The sequence below is a fragment of the Megalopta genalis genome, unplaced genomic scaffold (genome assembly GCF_051020955.1).
Source record: "Megalopta genalis isolate 19385.01 unplaced genomic scaffold, iyMegGena1_principal scaffold0618, whole genome shotgun sequence".
Classification (NCBI taxonomy): domain Eukaryota; kingdom Metazoa; phylum Arthropoda; class Insecta; order Hymenoptera; family Halictidae; genus Megalopta; species Megalopta genalis.
Genome location: NW_027476687.1, coordinates 22,545 through 28,180, shown reverse-complemented (window position 1 = coordinate 28,180; position 5,636 = coordinate 22,545).

Below are 5,636 nucleotides of genomic sequence, written 5' to 3'. Positions count from 1 at the left end.
ACTTATATCACCTATATCCCAAGTGTTTGAAGCTCAATCATTTGCTTCGCAAGGATGTGAAGCTAATCCTTCTACATCGCATTAATTTCAAGCTAAATCATGTGTTTTACTTGGATTTGAAGCTAAACCTTCTACATCGCGTTGATTTGAAGCTAAATCATGTGTTTTGCTTGCATTTGAAGCTAACTCGTTTGTTTCGTCTGCATCTGAATCTATATCACCTATATCGCTAGTATCGGAAGCTAAATCATTTGTTTCGCATGGATTTGAAGCGAAACCTTCTACATCGCATTGATTTGCTGCTAAATCATGTGTTTCGCATGGATTTGATGCTAAACCTTCTACATCGCATGGATTTGAAGCTGAACCTTCTACATCGCACTGATTTGAAGCTAAATCACGTGTTTCGCTTGGATACGAAGCTAACCCGTTTGTTTCTCCTGCATTTGAAGCTATATCACTTAGATCGCATGTATATGATGCTAAATCATTTATGTCGCATTGCTTTGAAGCTAATCCTTCTACTTCGCATTGATTTGAAGCTAAATTATGTGTTTCGGTTGAATTTGAACCTAATGCGTTTGTTTCGCATGCAGTTGAAGCTAAATCATGTATAAAACAAGTATTTGATTCCATACTATACGTTTCGCATGGATTTGAAACCTAGCCTTCTACTTCGCATTGATTTGAAGATAAATCATGTGTTTCGAATGGATTTGATGCTAATCCTTCACCTTCGTATTGAGTTGAAGCTAAACCATTTGTTTCGCATCGATCCTAAAATCAGGTTTCTACTTCGCATTGATTAGAAACAAAATCATGAGTTTCAAATGGATTTGAAGCTAACTCGTTTGTTTAGAATGCAGTTGAAGCTAAATCATGTATATCACATGTATTTGAAGCTAAACCATTTGAATCGCATGGATTTGAAGCTGAACCTTCTACTTCGCATTGATTTGAAGCTGAATCATTTGTTCCGCATGAATTTGAAGCTGAATCATTTGTTCCGCATGAATTTGAAGCTAACCCGTTTGTTTCATATGCAGTTGAAGCTAAATGATGTATATCAAAAGTATTTGAAGCTGAACCATTTGTTTCGCATGGATTCGAAGCTAAACCTTCTAAATCGCATCGATTTGAAGCTAAATCATGTGATTCGCTTGGATTTGAAGCTAACTCGTTTGTTTCGTCTGCATTTGAAGTTATGTCACTTATATCGCAAGTATTTGAAGCCAAATCAATTGTGTCGCATGGATTTGAATTAAAACATGCTGCATCTCATTGATTTGAAGCTAAATCACGTGTTCCGCTTGGATTTGAATCTAAACCATCTACATCGCAATGATTTGACGCTAAATCATGTGTTTTGCATGTATTTGATGCTAACACGTTTGTTTCCCCTGCAGTTGAAGCTATATCACTTATATCGCAAGTATCTGATGCTAAATCATTTCTTTCGCACGGATTTGATTCTAAATCATCTACATCGCATGGATTTGCAGCTAAACCTTCTACTTCGCATTGATATGAACCTAAATCACGTTTTTCTCTTGGATTTGAAGCTAACTCGTTTGTTTCGCATGCAGTTGAAGCTACATCATGTATATCACAGGTATTTGAAGCTAAACCATTTGTTTCGCATGGATTCGAAGACATGCCTTCTACTTCGCATTGAAATGAAGCTACATCATGTTTCGCATGGATTTGAAGCTAATTCGTTTGTTTCGCATGCAGTTGAAGCAAAATCATGTATGTCACAAGTATTTGAAGCTGAACCATTTGTTTCGCATGGATTCGGAGATAAGCCTTCTACTTCGCATTGAATTGAAGCTAAATCATGTGTTTCGAATGGATTTGAAGCTAACTCGTTTGTTCCGTCTGCATTTGAAGCTATATCAGTTATATCGCAAGTATCTGAAGCTAAATCAGTTGTTTCGCATAGATTTGGAGCAAACTCGTTGGTTTCTCCAGCATTTGAAGCGATATCACTTATATCGCAAGTGTTTGAAGCTCAATAATTTGTCTCTAATGATTTTCAAGCTAAACCCTCTACATCGCATTGATTTGAAGCTAAATCACGTGTTCCGCTTGGATTTGAAGCTAAACCTTCTGCATCGCATTGATTTGCAGCTAAATCATGTGTTTTGCATGGATTTGATGCTAACTCGTTTGTTTCCCATGCATTTGAAGCTATATCACTTATATCGCAAGTATCTGAACCTAAATCACTTGTTTCACATGGATTTCAAGATAAGCCTTCTACCTCGCATTGATTTGAAGCTAAATCATGTGTATCGCATGGATTTTGAAGCTAACTCGTTTGATTCGTCCGCATTTGAAGCTATATCACTTATATCCCAATTGTTTGAAGCTTAATCATGTGTTTTGCATGGATTTGAAGCTAAACCTTCTACATGGCATTGATTTGAATCTAAATCATGTGTTTCGCTTGGATTTGAAGCTAAACCTTCTGCATCGCATTGATTTGACGCTAAATCATGTGTTTTGCATGGATTTGATGCTTACTCGCCTGTTTCCCCTGCATTTGAAGCTATATCAGTTATATCGCAAGTATCTGTTGCTAAGTCATTTATTTCGCACGGATTTGAATCTAAATCATCTACATAGCATGGATTTGCAGCTAAATCATGTGTTTCGCATGGAGTTGAAGCTAAGCCGTTAGTTTCGCCTGCATTTGAAGCTATATAACTTATATCTCAAGTATCTGAATCTAAATCATTTGTTTCCAATGGATTTGAAGCTAAGCCTTCTACATCGCATTTATTTCAAGCTAAATCATGTGTTTCGCTTGGATTTGAAGCTAAACCTTCTGCATCGCATTGATTTGAATCTAAATCATGTGTTTTGCATGGATTTGATGCTAACTCGTTTGTTTCCCCTGCATTTGAAGCTATATCACTTATATCGCAAGTATCTGAATCTAAATCACTTGTTTCGCATGAATTTGAAGCTAAGCCTTCTACTTCGTATAGATTAGAAGTTAGATCATGTGTTTCGCTTGGATTTGAAGCTAAACCTTCTGCATCGCATTGATTTTAAGCTAAATCATGTGTTTTGCATAGATTTGATGCTAACTCGTTTGTTTCCCCTCCATTTGAAGCTATATCACTTATATCGCAAGTATCTGAATCTAAATCATTTGTTTCGCATGAATTTGAAGCTCAGCCTTCTACTCCGTATAGATTTGAAGTTAAATCATGTGTTTCGCTTGGATTTTAAGCTAAACCTTCTGCATCGCATTGATTCGAAGCTAAATCATGTGATTTGCTTGGATTTGAAGCTAACTCGTTTGATTCGTCTGCATTTGAAGCTATATCACATATATCGCTAGTATCTGAAGCTAAATCATTTGTTTCGCATGGATTTGTAGCTAAACCTTCTACATCGCATTGATTTGCTGCTAAATCATGTGTTTCGCATGGATTTGAAGCTAAGTCGTTTGTTTCGTCTGCATTTGAAGCTATATCACATATATCGCTAGTATCTGAAGCTAAATCATTTGTTTCGCATGGATTTGTAGCTAAACCTTCTACATCGCATTGATTTGCTGCTAAATCATGTGTTTCGCATGGATTTGAAGCTAAGTCGTTTGTTTCGTCTGCATTTGAAGCTATATCACATATATCGCAAGTATTTGAAGCCAAATCATTTGCGTCGCATGGATTTGAATCTAAACATTCTACATCTCATTGATTTGAAGCTAAATCACGTGTTCCGCTTGGATTTGAAGCTAAACCATCTACATCGCATTGATTTGACTCTAAATCATGTGTTTCGCTTCGATTTGAATCTAACTCATTTCTTTCGTCTGCATTTGAAGCTATATCACTTATATCGCAAGTATCTGAACCTAAATCATTTGTTTCTCATGGATTTCAAGATAAGCCTTCTACCTCGCATTGATTTGAAGCTAAATCATGTGCATCGCATGGATTTTGAAGATAACTCGTTAGTTTCGCCTGCATTTGAAGCTATATCACTTACATCACAAGTATCTGATTCTAAATCATTTGTTTCGCATGGATTTGAAGCTAAGACTTCTACTTCGTATCGATTTGAAGTTAAATGATCTGTATCGCTTGGATTTTGAAGCTAACTCGTTTTTGATTCGTCTGCATTTGAAGCGATATCACTTATATTCAAATTGTTTGAAGCTGAATCATTCGTTTGGCATGGATTTGAAGCTAAAACTTCTACATCGCATTGATTTGCGGCTAAATCATGTGTTTCGCTTGGATACGAAGCTGACCCGTTTGTTTCTCCTGCATTTGAAGCTATATCACTTATATCGCAAGTATCTGAACCTAAATCATTTGTTTCTCATGGATTTCAAGATAAGCCTTATACCTCGCATTGATTTGAAGCTAAATCATGTGCATCGCATGGATTTTGAACCTAACTCGTTTGTTTCGGCTGCATTTGAAGCTATATCACTTATATCTCAATTGTTTGAAGCTAAATCATTTGTTTCGCATGGATTTGAAGCTAAAACTTCTACATCGCATTGATTTGCGGCTAAATCATTTGTTTTGCTTGGATTTGAAGCTAACTCGTTAGTTTTGCCTGCATTTGAACTTATATCACCTATATCCCAAGTGTTTGAAGCTCAATCATTTGCTTCGCAAGGATGTGAAGCTAATCCTTCTACATCGCATTAATTTCAAGCTAAATCATGTGTTTTACTTGGATTTGAAGCTAAACCTTCTACATCGCGTTGATTTGAAGCTAAATCATGTGTTTTGCTTGCATTTGAAGCTAACTCGTTTGTTTCGTCTGCATCTGAATCTATATCACCTATATCGCTAGTATCGGAAGCTAAATCATTTGTTTCGCATGGATTTGAAGCGAAACCTTCTACATCGCATTGATTTGCTGCTAAATCATGTGTTTCGCATGGATTTGATGCTAAACCTTCTACATCGCATGGATTTGAAGCTGAACCTTCTACATCGCACTGATTTGAAGCTAAATCACGTGTTTCGCTTGGATACGAAGCTAACCCGTTTGTTTCTCCTGCATTTGAAGCTATATCACTTAGATCGCATGTATATGATGCTAAATCATTTATGTCGCATTGCTTTGAAGCTAATCCTTCTACTTCGCATTGATTTGAAGCTAAATTATGTGTTTCGGTTGAATTTGAACCTAATGCGTTTGTTTCGCATGCAGTTGAAGCTAAATCATGTATAAAACAAGTATTTGATTCCATACTATACGTTTCGCATGGATTTGAAACCTAGCCTTCTACTTCGCATTGATTTGAAGATAAATCATGTGTTTCGAATGGATTTGATGCTAATCCTTCACCTTCGTATTGAGTTGAAGCTAAACCATTTGTTTCGCATCGATCCTAAAATCAGGTTTCTACTTCGCATTGATTAGAAACAAAATCATGAGTTTCAAATGGATTTGAAGCTAACTCGTTTGTTTAGAATGCAGTTGAAGCTAAATCATGTATATCACATGTATTTGAAGCTAAACCATTTGAATCGCATGGATTTGAAGCTGAACCTTCTACTTCGCATTGATTTGAAGCTGAATCATTTGTTCCGCATGAATTTGAAGCTGAATCATTTGTTCCGCATGAATTTGAAGCTAACCCGTTTGTTTCATAT